Source organism: Corvus cornix, chromosome 4A, assembly GCF_000738735.6.
Source record: "Corvus cornix cornix isolate S_Up_H32 chromosome 4A, ASM73873v5, whole genome shotgun sequence".
NCBI lineage: Eukaryota > Metazoa > Chordata > Aves > Passeriformes > Corvidae > Corvus > Corvus cornix.
This window is the reverse complement of record NC_047058.1, coordinates 17,759,421-17,781,317: the sequence shown is the minus strand read 5'-3', so window position 1 is coordinate 17,781,317 and position 21,897 is coordinate 17,759,421. Positions and strand designations below refer to the sequence as shown.

The 21,897-nt window shown below is 47.3% G+C and overlaps 1 protein-coding gene across 1 annotated transcript in view; it reads left to right on the top strand.

Moving 5' to 3' along the window:
* Window positions 1-441: 441 nt before the first annotated feature.
* TRPC5 (transient receptor potential cation channel subfamily C member 5) overlaps window positions 442-21,897 on the top strand; it is a 96,466-nt gene continuing 75,010 nt past the window's right edge. Inside the window, exon 1 of the mRNA XM_039572243.1 lies at window positions 442-529. The gene's annotated coding sequence lies outside the window, so the exon portion shown is untranslated. The remainder of the gene's footprint in view (window positions 530-21,897) is intronic.

The window sequence follows — 21,897 nt, the reverse complement described above, 5'->3', positions numbered from 1 at the left end:
GTTGTGGGTCCGTGTGCGGGGTGTGTGTCGGTGTGCGGGGCTGTGTGGGGTGTGTTTCTCTGTGCGGGGTGTGTGTCTCGGTGTGTGCGTGTGCGGGGCGGGTGTCTCTGCGCGAGGGGCGGCGTGTGCCCGTGAGCGGGTGCGGGGGGCGCGGCGTGTGCCCGGGCTCTCCGCTCGCCTTCGCTCCGCTCGCCTCGGCTCCGCTCCGCTCGGCTGGGGCCCGGCTGCCGCCGAGGGACGGGCGGAGGCGGCGGGGAGCAGCGCGGGGAGCTCCCGGCGGGGGTTTTTTGGGGAGGCGGTCGCAGCCCTGCCCGCCGGGGCGCGGAGCACGATGCGGGCGGCCGCCCTGCCCTGCCCGCCGGCGGCGCGGAGCCGCGGGGCCGCGGGCAGCGGCGTAGGGACCGGCCGGGCAGCGGGCGGGCGGAATGGGGGCGGCCGCGCCCCGCGGCGCTGGGCGCCCGGCGGATCGCGGATGAGCCCCGGGCCCGCGGGCACCCCGGCGGGTACCGCCTGACGGAGCGGCGCGGAGGTGAGCGGGGACGGGGCACCGGGCGGGGGGACCGGGGCCGGGAGCCCGGCGGGCACTCTCGGAACTTGGAGCCCCGAGCCCTCGAGCTGCGGGCGCGGGTGGTCGGGGCCGCTCCGTGCCCGCATCCCCCGGAGCCACCGGCACCCGCCTGCCCCGGCGTGGAGCGCTGCTCCCGCTGAAGTTGCCAGCGGCGGGGGCCGGGTGGGATGCGGAGCCGGGAGCGATGCGGAGCCGGGAGGGATGCGGAGCCGGGAGGGATGCGGAGCCGGGAGGGATGCGGAGCCGGGAGCGATGCGGAGCCGGGAGGGATGCGGGACTGGACGGGATGCGGGGCCGCGCTCCCCCACGGGAGTTGCTGGTAGCACCGGGACTCGCATCCCGAGGGACGGTGCTGGATTTTGTCTGCCCTTGCCCTAAACGACAGCACGCACCGACCACCTGCACCCTCGCGGAGCAGGTTAAATGCCGATTTAAATTGTTATTCATTCGGGCAGCCCTTGACCTGGCTGTAAGTCGTCTGGGTGATCCACGTGCCCTCAGCGTGGGAAAGGCGACAGTGATACCGGAGGGGTGTTCTCTGCTGTGATGCTTGCAGAAGAAAAATGCCTCTTTTATCGACCCCCTTTGAACTACCAGGCATCTCGCAGTTTATAGTGTATCAAATTCCGCAGGGAAAAAAAAAAAAAGAAAAAAGGGCTGATTTTCAAGACTCTTCGTAAGTTCATTTGTTTACTATGGAGCCGTGACTTCAGTGGTCTCTCTGGTATAAAAACATTCTGCTGGTGTGATATTTTTGGTGGCATTGACAACAGATTTGTTAGTCATGGTTATGAATATGGTAATGTGCAAGTCTCCCATTAAATTCTCCATGCTCTAAGGTAACATGGTTGAACAGTCACGTACCAAGTCTTGCATTCTCGAGCAGCATCACTTTGAACTCCCAGTCTGTTTGACCACTTCTTCTTAACTTTCCACTGTACTGTAAAAAATATTTGATCTTTCTGCCGGTCAGATGTAAACCCTAAGTTTTGTGCCCGGTGCATCTCCGTGCAAGCAAGCCAAGCTTATGTAATGCAGTGCCCTGTGCACAATGCAAGAGGTGATCAAGGAGCACAGAATATCCCGAGTAGGAAGAGACCCACCGGGATCAAAGCTGGAAGGAAAGATTTTTTGGGAAAAGGATTGTCTTTATGGTCACAGTGCCTCTGTGTGTTTGTGCCTGTCCCCACGGGAGAGCTGAGAAGGGTTTTTCTGTTCTGAGGACATCCTGCCTGATCCTGGGCAAGGCTCTCAGTCTTCCTCGGTGTTGATTGCCTTCTCCTTAATTACGGCATATCCTGTGTCACTGCTTCTCAGGGCTCCGTGAAGCTGCTCAGAAACCCTTGAAAACACTTTTCAGCCAGGCAGGTACTGTGTAAATGCAAATTACTGTATTGCTGCTTTAAAAACGCTTTTCAGAAGTTGAAGCGGTATCTTTAGGCAGTTTATTGGAACTGAAGCCAAATGCCTGTTCAGGGAGCTCCAAAGCAGACTAAAGGAACTGGGGTTTTGACTAATACTCCCTCGTAAAGAAATGTAGTGTTGTTTCTCGAGAAAAGGCAGAAAAGCACTCCCCATTTGGGTGTTAGCAGATGTGTCACCCTGTTCAGTTCATGAGTATTCGCTCCCAGTTTCCCTGCATGTAACCTGGCAGTAGTTATCAGCTGAAGAAACACTTCAGCCCCAGAGTCATTAAGATGTGAGTGGTGGATGAAGACATGAAGGTGCTTCCCCTGACCATGACACCCCCCTGGCCTGCTGTGAGCCCGCTGCTCTCTGTGGTGGAGCTTTGCTGTTCCACCTGGTTTACTTTTATTCTCAGGTACAGCAGGGATCAGTACACTACCAGCTAGGTGCAAGTCTTCCCAGGCAAGAACTATGTCTCAGATACTGTTACAGAGTACATTTCTAGCATTAAAAGTAAAGAAAAAGGTCTAGGTGCTGGTTTTTGGTCTTGGTTTGTTTTTTTTCTTGTAAAGCAGTGAAGAGAAGCTGGATGGAAAAGGACTTGAGCTTGAGACTAAGCTGTGATCAGTCTTAATATATCTTGTGAGTGCATAGAACATTAACAGAATTCCTTATTTTTATTACTGGGCTTCTGAGAGAATGATTTCTGTTTTAATGTGCATCGCTTTCACTGTAGTGTATTGATATCTCATTTGTTTTGTAATATATTTTTTAAAAGGTGTTGTTACTTTCCATAACCTCTTTCTGCTTTGGTAGAATCTCTGCATAGCTTCTAGAATTGCATTAAAGGTAATGCAAAGCTCAAAATTCTTTGATCAGATTGCTTTCTGCAAAGATTTATTTCAGGCAACCTTAAAAAAATCCTTGGAATGTCAATTCTGAGGTCTTTTCATGTTGGGGATTTAATAGACAAGGTACTGTCAGCTGAGCTATGAGTCTTGCTAATAATATGATTACGTTGTTTTTTGAGAGATGTAGTTCTTGGAAACATACCTTGGAGAAGAAAATTCACAATAGCTATGTGCAAATAATTTTTTTTCCCTACAACAGATGGAAGAGCACTCAAGGGTGGCTAAAATTAGTTTGAAACAGAATAGATTATTCCTACAAGTACAGTAGTATAATTTGTACAAAATGAGCCAAATCCTACTAATTGTTACACTGTAACTGGTGTAAATATAGAGTAATTTATTTGCCTGGATATTCTTCTTCTTTCCAAAGAAATGCAGAACACAGGGGATTATGAGGCTGTTGGATTTTGGCATGTTTCTAGCAAAAGTCAGGTCTTCCTGAAACCCAGTGGCAGAATATGGCCCCCCACTCTCATCTTGACAACAGCATAATATTCACTCCCTGAGACTCCAGTTCCAAATTTGCTGTAATATGATTGTGGGTAGAGGGTTGCTGAATGACTCAGATGAATGTAGCTCAGAGTAAACAAACATGTAAATCATTTCTGTCTAGAGACAGAGAAAGAAAAACATGAGGAGAGCAGAAAAAAGCCAACCTGCAGGATGAGGCATTTATAAAGTCATGTTTAGCGAGGATCGCCAAGTTCAGCACAGGATGCAACCATCAAAAACTGGGGTCTGGATTTGCCACGGTCTTTTATCTCTGGAAGTGAGAGGCACCTGTATGGAGTGAGTGCCTAAATGCAAGTATTGCACACAAGCAGAGTTTTGCAGTTGCTTGGGCTGACAGCCTGGTACAAAGGTGGGCAGGTTCATCTCAGCACCTGCATTTGGCACATTTCAGAGGGTGAGAGCTGGGAACCAGATGTGCTGCCTGTCCCAGAGAGACAAGGTGCTGCCAGGGGTGGATGGTAGTCTCTACTTTCCCAATTTGGGGAAAAAAAAAGCCAGCTAGCAAGTGATTCCTGAAAGTATCTGAACCTGAAATCCTGGAGAGCAATGTGGAATTGGTATGAGTAACTGCAGAAGGGTCCAGACCCAGCTTGTGGTTCAGATTAAGAAGTACCAGAGCAAGTCAGTGGCTTTTAAACAGCTGTGGGTTTCTTAGCTGGACAAGCACTAAATCAGAGCAAGGCAAAGGCTGCTCTCAGCTGATTTTCCTGCCAAGGGAGATGGCCAGTAAGCACAAATCACTGCAACAGAGCATCTTGCCAGCCAGCTCCTCTTGCATGCCCAGGCCCAGTGCAGTTGGGACTCAGGGGAGGATGGAGCTGTCCCTGTGTGAGGGAGCTGCAGTGGCTGCAAAGCTGGAGCAGGATTGTTATTCCTTTCAGCTGTCGGAGCGATTCCGCTTCAGTGTGTTTTCAGGGTAAGTTAGGTTAAGTTCCCTCTTGGGGAAGCAAGAAATGTGCTGGCATCCAGAGTTGAAATGAGGACAGCTGGGGCTGGTCCCCTCCCGCTGCTGCATGAGGATCAGTTCCCTGGAGCTCTGCCTCCCTGCTGGATAACCTGCCTCGTGTTTTGGCCACTTTTACCATCATGGTAACGAGGATGCTGTGGTGTTGTGTGGAGTTCTTCAACACAAAAGTTGTGCTCTTGCTGAGATTTCCTGCCTTGGAAAGCAGTGAGTAGTCCACAAGTGAAGTGTGGCTGTAGGTATGGCATCCTTGCAGTGTTTTCTGTGAGGTGATGGCTGGGAAGGGGAGGAACTGGAGAGATGAGGAATATTTCTCTCTGTGTATGAGTAGCAGGTAGACTTGGGTCCTCATTTTCTCCTTTTTTTACTTTCTTTAGAGCACAGGCTTTATATCATGTTGGTCACAGTGGCCATGATAGGAGACTTGACTTAGGCAGCAGGATGGTTTCTGCTAATGGGAATTATGGGTGTTTCTGTCAGCTCATTAGACACGTATTATTATTTATTCTCAGCTCAGTCTCTGGATTCAAGCCAGGAAGCTGCTCTGTCCTTATTCCCTTCTCCCTTCTCTCCCTCCCTCTCCCTCTTCACGTTCAGTGAACATGTTCCAGTGAGAACTGAAGCAATTTCCTGGCCCCTCTCACGTGTCCTGCATCCCTTTTTGCATCCTTAGAGAGCAGTCTGATTCACTGTTTGGGCAAGACTGGCTTAAGCACCTGAATAGAGTCAGATAGGTTCCCTATCATGTCTGCTAATTAAATTGTAATGCTCATTACCACAGGATACTGTGGAGGGCAAAAGCATAAGCAGGTTGAAAAACATGAGGTGAGTTCACAACGCACAGAGAGAGGATAGGAAAGATGCAAGTCTGGGTGTAACCTCTGGCTCCCTGGAACTGCCAGATGCAGGGAGAGTGCAGAAGGGCACCCAGACTGCTGCCCATCACCACAGATGGCATCCTGGGATAGAAGGACCATGGATTTAATCCACTCCTGTGTTTCCCCAGCTTGCTAAAACAGCAATTCACTTTCTGCTCAGGAAAATAGAGAGGGAAGGATAGAGCTTATGGAAAAGTGTTTGTTGGGCATTTTGGTTCCAGAATGATAACCAGGGTAGAGATTTCAGCCTGCTCTCAGAGGCATTAATGGATTAACATAGGAAGCTGCAAGAATTTTATTGTGTGAAGCCTTACTGACAAAAGCAGTGAGAGGATGAAGCCATTTGGGGCTCAGGGCTCTGCCTGGGACAACAAGATGAAATAATTCCTCTCTCTCATCCAGTCTTTGTGTCCTGTTCATTCTGGTTTGTGCTGCATTATGAAATGGAGGTGCTGATCTCTTACTTAGCCTGGAGCTGCAGTTAATGGAAATCTCTGTGTTATGTGTATTGGGATATTTGAAAGTTTTCAGGTGGAAAGACCTCCAGGTTTATAAAATTGTCCTAATGCCCTAAAATTGTTCATAATAGGAACAAGAGGAAGAAGGATTGCTAGGATGCCAGTGCCTTGTCACCCATTTCTCCTGTGAGGTCAAGTTGGAAGCAGGGATGTGGTCAGTGACTGAATGGACAGGGGGCTGTGAGGTGGGTCCCTGAGGAACTGCTGGGAAGGCTGATTCAAAGAGAAGCATCTGCTGCAAGAGAGGGATTTTCTAACTGAAAAGAAGAGGTTATGTGGACAAAGGAAGCAAAATCTGATCTATGGAAGAGGGCAGGAGAGCACAGAGAATGTTTGAACAAAAGATGCAAAGTCCCTGCAGGGACTATAGTGAAAATTCTTTACCCAGGTCTTTCTGTCCTGTATAATACCATCAGGGGATCCTCATCTGGGAAGAGCAGACTGAGCCTCTGAAGAATCTTTAAAAAATTTGCTTCTCCTGCGATATCCCATTTCTTCAGCAAGAAAACAAAGACTTAATCTTCCTCTTGGGAGAGTCTGTGAGGGCCATACTGGAGCTGACTGTGCCCAGTGGCTCCACAGGGCCTGCTGGAGGGAACAGGGCTGCCCAGACACAGCCCTGTGCTCCAGCAGCCTCCTGGTTCCTCAGCAGGGAGAGCAGCTCCTATGGGGTCCTGGCTGATCCCCCATGGCCAGCTTGGATGCACGAGAGGAGAGAGGCACCACGTCCCTGTCCCAAACAGACCCTGAGTCCCTCCTGTCTGCCATGGATTTAAGGGGCACAAGCTGAACCCAGACCAGGGCAGGGAGGTGCTCTGTAGTTGGGAAAAGGGCTCCAGGCTTCTCAGATTTAAGGTCTAAACCAAGGTCTAAACTTCTGCCTTAAAATGCACATCTTTGTTTAAGCCTGGAGCTCTGTGTTTATGGGGTGTTAGGGCAAATGCTCCGACATTTGTCTGTGGGTTCCTCTGGATCTTGAACTGATGCCAGGTTGGAGTGGTACTCTCCCAGCTCTCCTGAGTTCTTCCCCACCCGTGGAGCTTGGTGCTGGTGTGCATAGGAGCTCCCTGCTGGGATCACTCTGGGAATTGGGAGAGGTTTGTTGTGGTCCTGCAAAGCCGCGCCTGCGCACAGCCGGAGCATCTTCACTTCCACATTATCTCCTGCAGCTTTCCCTGCACCCTGTCTGTAACCTAATCAAACAGGCTGAGCAGCTGGTGAGTGGGAGCCTTGCCTGTCAAAGACAGGAGTATGAATATCAGCAGTCAACAAGCCATCACTTCAGCTACTGGCACGAAATGGAATCGGGAAGGGTAGGCACCCCTCCCAAAAATAAACCCATTGCTGTCCACAGGAGCCACATGAACCCCTGGCTGACTGAAATAGTTTGGGAAAAGGAAGGATGAAGAATAGCTTGGCTGAAAAGAAATGCAGGATGCTGCAGTGGATGAAAGGAAGAGGTGTTTTAGAAGTCTTTTATGTACAAAGGTTTCTGGACAATCTCCAGACAAAAATAGTTCATTTACACTGGCTGTACACCTATGGAGTGGGTCAGGGAGCACAAAGATGAGCAGATCTTTCTGAGTTGTCTTCTGATTTTGCTTTTGATTTGAATGTACTCATGAATGGTTAAAATGGGTGGTTTCGTCCTACAAAAATCTTACAGATTCCTGGTATGTCACTCCAGTCTTCAAGCACAACAGTCAGCAAGCTCCCAAAGTTTTTAATTATTTATGCAAAGAGGAGCATCTAGAGAATCCAAGAGCCTGGCAGTTAAATCTCTCAGCAGAGAGCTGGAGAAAGACAAGGAGAGGCCGAGATTCAGGCCACCAACACTGCTCTTTCTGTAGGGAATAAAGATCAGATTTGTCAGAGTTATTAGCTCTACCTGGTTCCTGCTCAGGGACATTTCCAGTCCAAGGCTGAGTTAAATTCTCAGAATTTCCAGTTCTTGCCAGGCTGAAGGGAATCATGACTCTAATCAGCCTCTTCTCTCTCACCAGTCCTGGGACTGGCTATGGGTTGAATTGCTGGTGGAAACTGAAGTGCCCCTCTGCAAGCACAGAAGCAGCAGTGGGAAATGAAAAAATTCCCACGGACTTTAGCAAGATTTAGATCTGGGCATGAAGAATAATGTTTTATTTCAGATGTTCTCACTGTCCTCTGAAGTGTTTATTTTTATTCTTTCTTAGGGCATGGTAGGTGATAGCACCAAAATTCAGGGTGAAGCATTTGGGGTGTAATAAAAGAGCAATGTTGCTGCCATGACCTTCCCATACATTTTGGGATTAATCTTTCTCTCCTGCAAAAATCAGCTGGAGACAAGGCTCCCTCTCCTGTGTCACTGACCTGTGCAGAGCAGTCCAGTTCAGGGCTGTTCTGTGGCTTTGCTTTTTTTAGCATCAGAGGTGCTTTTTCCTGCTTCTGCACTCAGAGCTTCCCCTCAGTGACCAGAGGTGTGTGTGCAGGGCAGGGACACCTGACTCGTGCCAGTGACCTCTTCAGAAGCATCCTTCTGTCCCTCCCAGAATGGGGGCTGACTCAGCCCAGAAGTTTGGGCAGGAGTTCAGGCTCAGCCCCTGGGAAGCACAGAGTTAGAGATGGGTGGATAAAAGCTGAGTGTGTTGTTTTGCACGGTGACAGGCTGAGCTGAAGGGAACTAAGGAGTTGCTCAGAGTCACAGAGGTGTGATTCCTGCAGTCCTGCTGCAGAGCCCCTCTCAGAGTCCTTTAATCTGGTTATTAGGCTGTGAGAGGATCCTGTGCCTGATTGTTCCAACATTTAAACCGGGATAAGACCACAAACACCTGTCAAACCTCTGCTGTCAGATTATTCACAGCAACAACAATGTTACATGGGGTTTTTTTTCTTGTTTATGGGCATTTCAGACCCTGATTCAGGTTCTGCAAATGGCTCAGGCGTTCCTGGATGTTTGGCCAAACATGCTTTTGCCAGCTCGTAGATTGGTCTCTCATTTTCCGTGATGCCTGTAGGAAATTTTGGGCAGCCACAGGATGCTGTTCTGTTTGATCCAGACACTGATGCTTGAGCCTGAGAGCCTTTTCAGATGTCCTCTGGTCATACTGGCAAGGTGAGAGCTGTTACACACATTAAGGGTGGGCTTCTCTCCCTTTTCAAGGGATCACCAGGCTTGAGTGGGCACAGCTGGGGCACGCAGAGAGAGCATCCACACAGCACTGAGTGCTGGTCCAGAGCACGTTCCTGTGCTTAAATATTGAAGCATTATGAAGAGAATGCAGAGTTAAAAAAAAAAATTAAGAAATCGAATTAGGCTTTCAGTTCTTGTTCACTTCTGGAAAATCTGAAGTATGTTAATGGCATTATTACTGTGCCCATATTGCAGCTTAAATCGGCTTTATGGATTGAGCCTCTTAGTGAGGAGTTAGGATAGATTAGCAGCATTTCCACCCATTTTATGGGCAGGGAAAGAGAAACACAGCAGCACACCCGTGATCGTGCAAGATTGAGAAGTCCAAGCCAGGTTTGTGCCTTCCTTGAGGCTGTGCCACACAAAGCTGTCACTGAGTTCAGTTTATTAGCTCAGAAGCAAACGAACAGTGTGCTGCTAAAAATGTGGATACACGAGGGGCACCATCCCGCTGTGTAGATTTTGTGATGGATGGATTCCCATTTTATTCATCTTTTATAATCTCAGCATACAGAATATGCCTTTGTGAGTACCAAATGGGGAATCGAGTCATAAAGAACTGAGATTTCAGATATAAAAAGGGAAGAGTATGGGCAGTTCTTCAGTGGAAGGGAAGTCTTTTATAGGAAAGATCATTTGTAAGTATCGTGGATAACTGATGCTGCTCAAAAGTACTGATTTGTTTCCAAATTAACCAACACATAAGGAGACCTACTCATGCCTCATTTAAATTCATTCTTTTTTTATCTTGGTTTGGAACCAGAGGCCCAATCTAATGTTTTCCATCCAACACTCTTGTTCAATCCAATCATATGGATCAATTATCATTATCAAGAGCTGCTACTAAAGAGAATGTCCTGCACCTGAAAAATGAACTCTGGAAACAGCCTCCTCAGTCAGACTGCGGAATTTTCCTATCCCAGATGGACCAGCTCAGTGCAGTGGAGATGCTGGAGACACAAGGGGTGTTTGAATACCAGGTTTTTTAGTTGGAGCATCTCTGTTTTTGTAGGTGTTTGGAGCAAGTCTGCACTTCGCATGAGTGCTTGAATCCCTGGGAACTGATGGATGCTACGAAGTAATGGACTGTTCCTAGTGGAAACCCATCATCTGCTGGCATTAGACCAGCCAGGATGTGTTAGTAGCACTGCTGACAGTGCCTTTCATGTCTGGGCAGCTGGGGAGACCTTATGGGACAGAAAAGCACAGCTTTTTGTTCAAAGGAAATAATAAAACCCAGCAGTGTGTGATTGTGGCAAGAGTGAATCCTGTTTGTATTTGTTACAGCCCAAGAACAGGCCATGACCTGAGCATCTCCACCCTCCAGGGTAATGTCAAAACAGTCCTTGCAGAGCCCCCTCAGTGTTTCCTGCTACCCCACACCCAATTTCTGCACACAAATATATAAGGCACCAGAAGATGGTCCTGTTTTGGTCCATATTTGTGCTTTACTTGGTTCTAAAGCTCCCCCTAAGGCTGCACACACTCCCAAGGCCAGCACAGCACTGGTGATGCATGGATAGAGACATACTCCTCATTGCTCTCTTTTCCTGTTTTTTGGGGTGCTGAGGAGGGGAGATAGAGCCCAAAAGTGAGAGTGACAACAGACTTAACTCAAAGCTTAGCAGGCTTTGGGGCTGAGAAGTGAAGAAGTTCAGTAGCAGCAGGTGACAGACCACATTGGTGGGACATGAAACGGGCAGCAGTGCACAGAGATGCTTTGATGTGCTCCCAAGCTTTGCAATACCTTCCCTGCTGAGCTGGAGGAGAGTTTTAATTTGGAGAGTCTAGTCAATGGCATCACAAGTGCAACGAAGCAGGAAGGAGTCCAGGATAGTGACTTCTCTTTTCAGTTTTAGCCATGCAATTAGGAGTTCTGTCACTGGAGTCCCTAAGACAAGTGGATCTGCATAAGCAAAGTGAAATTCAGAGTGCACAAAATGCATTCGAAAGAATTTGGCTCTGCTCTGGCTGAAGCAATGTGAAGGAAGAGCATAGTAAATTAATAACTAACACTAGAAAAGAAAATAGGAAAGGAAGTTAAAAGAATGGATTGGTCTAAGTGTTTTCTTGCTCTGAGATGCCATATAAATTTATACAGACTTAATTAGGAGAGGGTTATTTGAAATCTCAAAGCCAACTATCAGCCTCTCACTTTCTCACAATATTTTGTTACAGCCTACTATAAAAAAGGCAGTTAATTAAAACAGATTTATTCATCCAATCATGCAGGTGTTACAATGAGACACTGTTTCCAGAACCTGGGTATTTTTGTTCAATTTAATGGAAAGTAATAATATCATGTAGGAGGTATCTCTAACAGGCAATATTCATGCCTCGTTCCCTCGGTGTGTTCGGTGCCTCTGCCCTGAGCCCAGCAGGCTGCAAACACTCCCTGGTGATGTGGTCCCGCATTCCTTGTGTGAGGAGGGAGGATTTTCCCAGTGGTTTCGTTGGTTGCAGGGCTGCAGTTGCTGATATTGCTTGCTCAGGTTTCACCGTGTGCCCTCAGGATTTGCAGCCCGATGCTAATGGAATCCACGAAGTGGAGTCACCTTGACTTTGCATTTATCAGCTTAAGCAAGTGCAAACCTCCTGCTGCACTGCAACAGAGGTGTCATTGCTGCTCTGAACCAGCCCCATTGTCAGGAACAGATCTGGGAGCTGGATGGCTCTGTGGCTGGTGCTGTGTCCAGCACTGCACAAACCAGAGTGGACAATCCCAGGAAGGGATGAAGGGGGTGTGTGTGTGTGTGTTTGTTTAAGTGCTGTCACCTTTTCCAGGCTTTAAGGACATTCCTGAGGTGTGCTGAAACTTCCCCTCGCTGTCTGCGGCATTGTCAGGTGCAGTGTTGGCGTGTGTTTTTGAGCAGATCAGGCTGTGGGATCTTTGGCACGAGTGCAGCATCCCCAGAGCTGTCTCTGCCCCTCATTTTCTTTTGTAGAAAGTTGAAGTCCAGAAAGGAACATGGGAAACGCACGGACAGCATTTGATTTTTTTCCCACCTGAAATGTCAGCCAAGTGACATTTGTTGTCAGTCACAGTGTGACAGTCTGGACTGCCCTGCTAAGGGTTTACAAGGGGCCTCAGGAGCTCTCCTGAAATACAGGGGAATTCTTGGAGGAGCCCAGCTTCTTTCACCCAGACCCCTCGCTCCTGTAGCTCCCCTGGAAGGTTTCTTGGCTAAGTCAGCAGAGATTTGGGCCTGGCAGGATGATTTGCTGAGCAGGTTTTTTGGCTTCAGACGGCATCTCACAAGTGGGACACTGTTTGCTTTACCTGACCCAGCACACTGAGAGTGAGTTTGAGTGCTGCTGTCATTAAAAACACCACAGAAAACTCAAAGCACAAATAAAGGGAAACTGGTTAATAATCCTCATATAAAAAAAAAGTCCCACCAAAACCTATTTCAAGGTGCAGAATATACCCTTAGCAAAATACTTTGATTTTGCTAAGGAAAATAAATCATCCATGACTGAGCGAGGGTGGACTGTTCTGAGAGACCTCAGGGATGAAATAAAATCCAGAGTACCAGGAGGAAAAATAAAGACTCGAGGTAGAGAAGCATCTGCAACTTGGAATCCCTCCAAATTGCATGCTGTGAATAGATGGCACTTGGAGCCTCAAGGCCTGGCCTTGGCGATGGGACAAGGACTGCAGTGCCACCTTCCCACTGCAGGACCGAGGGGGCAAAACCAGCAGTGACTGGTGCAGGGTGTGATGCCCAGCAGTTGCCAGGGTCAGTCGGGTCAGCAGCAAGCAGCACCTTTAATTATTTTAAGGTAGAGCTTGGAGCAGAAGCAGGACAGAGGGGAGAGCTGTAGTTACCATGATAATATGGGTAGAGCCCATATGGCTTCTAGCCCTCCTCCTCTTCATCGTGGAAATCCAGGGGAAACCAGTGGAGGAAAAAAGCAAATTTGTCTGTTCAAGTAACAATTTACTAACAAACACAAAATGCTTGGATTTGTCCATAGAAGATCCTTACTAAGCTGACAGGGAAAGAGTTAATTGCAGGAGACTCTGAGTGTGTCTTTTAGGAGAAATTCCTCAGTGCACAGGATTGAACTGAGACATTTAAGAGCTGCACCAATTCTCTCTCCAGCTGGAACACCCCCTCTTGCAAGGAGAAGGGCTGACAGAGGAGTGGATGAGTTCCTTGCCCTGGGATCTGTAGGATGGGCAGTGGCAGCCGCATCCCTGGCTCACTGTGGGGAGAAAGAAAGTACTTGTGCTCACACAGAGCCAAAGAGGTGAGCAGCTGACTTTGCAGTACCTAAAATCAGGGCATGGCTGATGTCTGTAGTTTTCCGTGCTTGCCTGGGTAGAGCGTGGCTGTTTGGCTCTGTTCTGCAGAGAGCAGTGCTTGTGCTTGTCAGAGGTGCTTGCTGGTGGTAAAATCCACTCCACTGCGGTTTGATCAGAAATCAGTAAAGACTGACCCGAGCTGCAGCTCTGGGAGGAAGGATCAGACCTGGGCCAAAGGCGGGTGAAGAAAGCAAGTAGCAAATTTGGTCTAACACATTATAGACAGAATTGAAAAGAGGTCGTCACTGGCAGCAAGATCCAGCTAAGAAAACACAATGCAAGGGCTCCTCAGAGTGCTGGAGAGGACAGGAAAGTTGGTGCTGAATCTGGCTTCCCACTGGAGAGCTGTGCTAGCAAAGGTAATTGATGAGCAGGGGAGGGAAATCTCAGAGAAACAGGCTGAAGAAGCTGGGGAAAGATAGGCTGCAACTACTGTAACACTAAACAAAAAAACAGGTCCTTCATGGCACTTCAAAACACAGGACCCAGGGAACATAACCTCAGTATGTTGAGAAGAATTTGGCTTTAATTCATCAGAGTGAAAAATTAGTTTTGGCTTAGTTAGGTTTTTTTCATGCATATACTAGAGGTAGCTAGCTACTAAATACAAACCCATTCCTTTAGTGGAGTTACAGAAAGAGACCTGAAAAATAAGGTTTTGAGGAAATTGTGAACCTGAACACTTTTGGTGAGTCCAAATTAAGTCCTGCATGTAATTAAGCTAGCAGGGATGCAGGGTAATCCTAAAGAGTCAAAGAATTAATTTTAGATTTGTGACAGAAGCAAGATCAGACTCAGTATTTTAATCAATCGTGCAGTCTGTCTAGGAACAGCTCGGAATTTGAGGAAAGTCCCAATTTTCCCTTGTGATGATGCATGTAACATGTCTTTCATGGATATTATTTTCGTGGTAATTTTTGCTGTTCTTCTATGAAAACTAGATTGTGGGTAATAAAATTTAATGGACAATGTTCAAGAAAGCTAACAGCTAATTACATGAACAAGGAAATGTGTAAAACTACCCACAGAGCTTGAAATTACAGAGCTGTAGATGGTCATGATGCCAATGCCCATTGAAAGAGTAAGGGGAAAAAATCCCCAGGTCTTCATTTAATATCTCTGCCATTTGCTCATTGTACAAGCTGGGTTTAGCCCTTTGTAGCTGTTTTTAATCAGACATTTTATCTGCTCTTCTGTATCTGGAAAGAAGAGTGCTGACAGTATATTGAAGAGGAGAGCTGTGCAGTGACATTTATTGAATAGGGGAAGAAGCAAAAAATGAATTCTAGGAACAGAACAGGTTCCTGTCACAGCAACCAAGAGCAAGGCCTCTGGTTGTGCTTGCTTGTAGGCACCTGTGGTGCCACACACCCTGAAACCAAATGAGAGGAGCAAACAGAAGTGCAGGTATGAAAAGCTGCTCGCCCAGAAAGGCAGTGGGACAATCCCCAGTTGGCCACGTCACTGGGACGGGACTGTCAGATGGATCAAATGCTGCTGCTGCTGAAAGTCCCAGTTAGAGTCCTGATGACTTTTCAACCCCAGAGAAGCTCCCAGGCACCTCAGGGATGTCACCCACAGTTTATTTTGCCACGTGTGATGGGGTGTGCTTTCTAAGAGACCCCATTCTGTTGCAGGCTCCATTCTGGTGGGAACACCGGGCCCTTCACTTCACTGACATGAGAAGCCAAAGTCAGGGCAGAGCTGGGCACTAATCTCATTTCCCACACATTAATTCTGCTTGTTTTGCCACGGACCTAAAGATCTGTGAGGAACTGGATGTGGTTAGGCTGCTTTCCCCAGCCCCCCCGAGAGCTGTGGAGGAGTGCAGGAATCCTCAGGTGGTTGTGCAGGGGGATCTTAGCCTGGCACTCCTGCCTCCAGTCAGTGCTGAGAGCTGCTACTCTGGAAATAGCCCTGGGAAGGGAGGATTACACTTTGAACACTGTGTTCACAGCAGGACGAGGTTCAGAGTCCAGGAGTGGGGTCAGCCTGAGCAAACAAAAGCTGGAAAAGTAACACGTGCCAGGTGAAACCATGTCCAAGTGATGTCTGACAGCTGCAGTGGTCCCTCCAGCAGTTTGCAGAGTTACTTAAATTCTCTGTCTGTTTCCCATGTTTCAGTGAACACCTTAATCATTGCTCACTTCTTGTACACGTTTTATTCACGTAGCTCCTTTTAGGAGGGGCAAAATAGGTGGGGGTGTCTTCAAACATCACCCAGGCATGGAAGTAAAAAGGATAATAAGGATATTAAAAAGGAAAATAATGGGAAGTGGTAACTTTCCATCTCCTCTCCTATGTAAGGATTGGAATTGTCACCAGCAGTGATCGTGCCCCAGGATTAAACCCCTCACTGAGATGGATGGGACTGTTCAAACCTCTCTAAGCCCTTTGTTCCTTTCCAGGCTGTCTGCTAACTCTTGTAGCTGTCTAAGCATCAGACACCTGAATTTTCAGACCCTTCAGAGCCATCGAGGACGGAAGCTTTTGGATGAAAAAGCAAGAGGAAACCAAAGGAAAATGAGGATTTGAAAGAACAGTGCTTGTCAGAAGAGACCAGCAGTGCATCATCACTGTACATCTGCTGCTCCAGTGCCTTGTTTGAGGGAGAACATCAGGAGGGAAAACATCAGCAGGGAGGTCTTACTCTCCTCTGCAGTCTTCCACAAGGAGTTCAGCTGTCAGTCAGTGGTTAAGGTGTGGAGTGGAACGAGGTTCTTTACTGCCCTGGATATTCTCTCAAAAGTTGGAAGCGTCTCCTTCTGCTTTCCTTAGAAAACGGGGGTGATGGTACTTCCTATTTTTCAGGGCTCCCTAACCAGCTGTGTCAGGAAGCAGGGATTTGCAGGAGGAGGGCCCCTTGAAAATAGTGCCTGTCTGGTGATATCCCCTCTGTTTGCATTTCTGTCTGTAGCCACAGTTATGACTGTGCTTAAATAAAGTTCTCTAGTGTGTGACATATTTTCTCAGCTGATTTTAAGCTCAGCGTGGCAGTAATAGAGGTGTCATGCAGCAGAGAAGCTTCAGCAGGCCTTGGCTGTTAAGTAGGCATGTACAGAAATGCATTTCTCCTCTGCCAAAAGTGGTGTTAAACTGGTGGCTGCTTTATTGGATTGAGTCAGAGGGATGCTCTGTGGCTCCGTGTGAACAAGGGTGGATGATATCTAGCTGGAATGATTTAATGGACTTACAAAACTGCCTTCATGGAGAACACAAGTGATGCTTCTGTGCTGTGCTGGCTGAGTGATAACTCCCTTTTAGCTTTATAAATAGCAGAGCAGGCAGTCCTTGGAATGTGTGGGCTTGAGTCAGGGTACAAAATGCCACTGTCGCCCTGACCTGCTACCAGAGCAGAGCACAGACACATCCCTTGCTGCACGGATCATGCTGGAGTTTTATCCAGCCAGGAAAGGACTTAGAGAAGGAGGTCAGTGGCCTGCAGAGAAGATCTGGAATCCCCAAATGGAGCAGCTCCCCAGGGAATGGGCATGGCCTCAAGCCTGACAGAGCTCAAGAAGTGTTTGGACAACGCTCTCAGGCACAGGGTGGGATTGTTGGGGTGTCTGTGCAGGGCCAGGAGTTGGACTGGATGATCCCTGTGGGTCCCTTCCAGCTCAGGATGTTCTATGATTCTGTGATTCTGTGATTCTCTGATTTTAGTACTGCCAAGTCCATGGGCTCCAAGGCCCATTTCTCCTATCTCTGTCCCACATCTCAAATCTGCAAACTTTGGCTTAAAGTTAGGAGATTTTTAAACCCAGAGAATTTGGGACACTTTCTGTCTGGTTTCTGCATCAATGAAGTTCACTCTGTGACTCACAGTCTTTACTTCACACCCCAGAGGCTAGAAACTTTTTTTTTTTCTTTTTCCCCAGAACACATTCTCATATAATTATTGAACTCCCAAAGCTTAGGGCTGAAAATAAACCCCGGCAAGTGTGGCTAGACTCCCAGGGAAGTGACAAGCATGGCATGACTGTAATCTAGTCTAGTCGTGCAGACTGTGAGCAGCTAGGGGGGCACACAACCCTGGGGAAAACTGCTCTCCTGGGGTGAAACAGCTCCTTGATACGCTGCTGAGAGTGATGCTTCTTACACGGCCTGCTCCTCGGTGTGGTTTATCCTCAGTCTCAATCTTAATGCCAAAACAGTTGCTTTCAGAGTCACTTTAGAGCCACTTTGCAGACAGTGCGGTGCTGCTCCCTTGGCAGAGATCAGTATCTTGTAAGCCATCTGTCCTGTAAGAAACAATGCTGCCTTGTCAGGGAGATGGTGAGAACGATATCCTACACGTTGTAATCTGTGATTTAGCAGCTCCACGCAGACATTCAGGAAAGACTGGCAGCATAAAAAGCACAGCTTTTATCAGGAGTGCACAGATAGGAAGAAACCCCAAGCAGCCAGGGAGGATCTGCAGGTAGCTGTTGTTTGGGTAAATGAAGCAACTCGACACCTTTCTTCTTTGCAGGCTCAGCGCTCACCATCCCTTTCATGCGCAGCCCGTCACAGTTTTGGTGCACGTCTGCCATGATCTGACCTATGCTTTATGTAGAAGCCAGGAAAACAGGTGTGCAAAGTGATTTTCAGGGAGAGCAGAGGAGAATTTGGTGAAATTGTGGGTGCACGAGGAGGAGAGCTCAGCTCCTGCCTCGTAGGGAGCACACGTTGGCTCCTGCCTCATTCCTTTGCCAGATTTGTAACTCTCCTGCCTGACAGAGGTATCTGAGGGATGCACAGAGGACAGGAGGGGACAGAGAGAGGTCTGTGGCACCCCAGGAACTCCCAGCAGGTTCCAGACACTGCTTGTGAGGGATGGCTGGAAGGAGCAGGGCAAGGAGCCTTTACAGAGCCTTGGAGGGGAGAGGAGATCAACACCAAGAGAGGAAAAGAGAACGGGTGGAGACATCTGTGGTAATTACCACTTTGGGGGCGATTTTCATTTAACTTCGAGATCCTCCTCCCAACAGAGGTCAGATAGAAATGGAGAAAGTGAGGCTGTTACCAGAAGAGACCTGAGAGGGAGGAGAAAGGAAAAAGGGAGGACAGGACATCTCCTCAAGAAAAAAAGTAATCACTTGGACTGGTCTGTGAATCCAACAGTTAAGACAGACCTCAGGGGCAAGGTATTTGTTAACTGTTTGTTTTTAAAGGTTTGCAAAACATTAATATTTTAAGTAGTTTATTCTTCATTAGCATAATTAAGAATACATAAGTCTAAACTCAGTGAAAACAGAATTAACAAATTAGCAGGTGCAGGAATGTGGAAGCAAGAGGTTTGGGAAAACAGAGCTTGCAAATGTCGGCATTAAGTAGAGCAGGAAAATCGTGCCAAGCCTTATTTATGGATTTGTGCATTTCCTTTGCCCACTCCTGCAGCCAAAGGAATGCAGCTCAATTTAAACATGAACCCCCTGCAGTTATTCTGTAGCTGAGGCTGAACCCCAGAGCATACAAAATAAAATTCTACTGAAGAAAAGCTCATGAGCCTCACCTCGGATGTCTCTTGAAAGCTGAGGTGTCGTGAATCAACACTTAACTAAACGGAAGCAAACTGCAAAATTAAATCCAGAAGAAAATGGGAGAAAATTTTAGAATTGTGTCTTGGTGAAAGGAAATACAGAAAGAAAGAAGCAGTGACATTAAGGTATACTGCAGCCAAGGGCTTGGGGTGGGGGGGGGAGGCATCCTATGCCCATGTGAGAAGTTCCCTTTAGGAAGATCAAGAACTGAGTTCCAAGATAATGTCCTGCAGATTTTTCAGTGTGTGACAGAGCAGCCCTGCGGGATATTTAAAATAAGGTTTTTCCCTGGTAATATGGGACATAATCTAGTTTTTATCATCACTTTCATGGGATGAAACTACTACACTCCAGATGGCTCTGGCACTGGGCTTGTCTCAACAGGCACCACAGATCTGTCACACCTATTAAGCCATAGGTATACAATATATATGTGTATCTGTATTTACAGGGTATCCTGCCCTGTTACCACTTACTGTCACAAGGATGAAACAAATAACTTCTGTTTTGCTGCACACTTCCAGTCCATACAACATGAGGAAGAATGCCATCTGTCCTTTTAAAAGGACTTTTAGATCTGTGGCTCAAAAGATCAGGGTGCTATTATTTTTGGTAGCCAAAGTGCACCATGTAAGTATGGCAAAGATTAAGAAGTAACGTGGTTACTCCTACAGATCTCTGACCCAAATACCTGACTTTATTGGAATGATGTGGAGGTTGAATAAGCAAGTTTTATACTGCAGTTATTATTCAGAAACCTTTTAGGGCATTAATGGAAGGCAAAACCTGATTGTATGCATTCCTTCACTCAGAAGAAGTTTAACAGAGTTACTCCCCTCCCAAGCTGCTTTATGGCTGGGCAGGATTTTTGGTGTCTTTTGGATTTGCCTGCTTAGTACTCCTGAGAACAACATTTTTCCACTTAAAATGAATGTTTTTCTACTGCCTGCAGCCTTTCAGTGGGTCCTCAAAAACTGTCCAGTCTGCAGTTCTAGGCTCTTTCCTGAGCTATGTTAATGAACTAGGATTTGGCTTTGCTTCTTTATTTTATCTGCAGACTATTCTGTTTGTTATCACTGTCAGGAGGAGCTCCCTCCCACTTTCTTTCGATGAAGATTTCTCTTTCCTGGATGGCATTTCCACCTCCCCATAAACCACCCTGCTTTACTGGCCAGCCGAGGCAGTTGTTTTGTCCAGGGACTGTCTCAGCAGAAGTGGCAGTGAAGGATGTGATGACCAGGGCTGACTTGTGCAGAACCACAACTGAGACAAACCGTGACTGCCCTGCAATCTGTAATGCTCAGTCTCCATCATAATATACATTCAGAGAGACCTTTTACTTGTGGAAATGTTTCTCTTTCTCAGCTCTACAACCATCTGGGTGGCTTAGACTGCAGGATTTGGTGGTGAGGTGTGCCTGAACTAGGCAGGATCCAACGTGATGAGGAAGCTGCATGGAAAGGGACTGTGAGCTGCATTGTCTGGAGCTGGTGAAGATGTAATCTCCCCACAGCAAGCTGTGCTGTATTTAAATCAGTCACCTGCTCTAGGTACTTCAGATATTTGGATTTTTCAGATTTTTTCTTCCTCTGTCTGGAAGCCCCTAAAAAAAAAAATCTTTTTTTTTCTCCTGTGAAGGTTTTAGAAAGGGGAGATGTCTGGAAGTTTGTTCCATTTCCACAGAGTCTTGGTGGCTGCCAGGCACCAGCACGCTCATGGGAGCAGGGTGGCTGCTCCTTGCCCACCCAGTGCTCTCTGTTTGGCCCCATTTGTTCAGATAGCTGTGAAATGCAAGTGGTGTGCTTGCTCTCCAAGGGGCACAGACTCCTTGTCTTCCTGTCCCTGGTGTTCTACAGATGCAATGAATTTGGCTTTTAATCCCTCCGGTTTGGAATTTAGCTCAGGGGAAGAGAATTCATGGGTCTTGCACTTTTTCATATGCAAAAGGTGCTGCAGGTGAACATAGTATTGTCTAAAATAGCCCTGTTTTTGCAACTAGGGAACACTCATTTGAGAGTTGAGCACATGAGTTTGCTTCTTCGTTCCAAGAATCTCCAGTCAGGTTTGAATGACAGAATTAGGAATAAACCCAAAATGGAGCAGAGGTAGAGTTACTGCAGCACAGTAACCCTGGAGGCTCAGAGCAGGGGCTGCAGGTGATGGGTGCTGCATCTGCTGGGTCTGACTCTATTTTTACTCAGGTGCCAATGAAAACAGCCCAGCAGAGCTTGTTCAGAAGTGGGAACTGATAACCACTGATAAATCCACTCATTGCTAGATGAGAAAAAGAGCCTAAACTGTCGCTGTTGGTAGTTCAGAGCTTGCTGCCACTGCCTTTTCCTCTCCCTGGCCACTCTGCCATCATCTTGTCTTTTCCCTCCTAACTGGGTGGTTCACCTGCACTTCCAGGCTGAGGCAGGTCTGACAGTCCACCCAGCTCTCCCCGAGATGATGCTCCCGGATTATTTTGCTGATTGAAGAAGTGATGAGCCAGAGTGGGAACAGGCAAAAAAAAAAATTTAGAAAATCTCTTGCTCAATAGCTACAGCAGCCAGAGATTACAAGCAGCAGGGGCAGCAGCGGTGGACACAGAGCCTGGAGATGATAACGATGCCATGCTACATTAGTGCTGCATTAGCAGATAAGACAACAGGGCAGCGTGCTTGACAGTATTTCTCAGTTCAGTTGACATCTCTTTTGTGGAAAATGAGTACATAGCCCATCTCAAGCAAGTAGGGGACAGAGCAATGACGTCAGACAGACAAAATGAGCTTTCTGCTCTGCCTGCATTTGCAAAGATAGGTACTATGAATATATTCCAGGGCGCTTTTTTTTTTTTTTTTTTTTTTTTTTAATCTCCTCACAATGGTACATTTTTATTTATTACCACCTGCGTGATGGCTGTGTGGAAAGAAGTGGAAGAATTGCAGACTGTAAATACTTTATTACAATAGTAGCTAAAAGCATGTTCTGCAGCCATTCCATCACTAGGAAGTAATTTTAATCATTTTAGTAGCCCAGACTGATTTCTGTTGAGGTAATACTGAAATATTCCATGGCTGGGTCAGTACTTCCCCCTCCCACTGTCTCCCAAAGAGGAGCTCTGCATCTGGCTCTATACCAGAGGCTTCTTCTGTC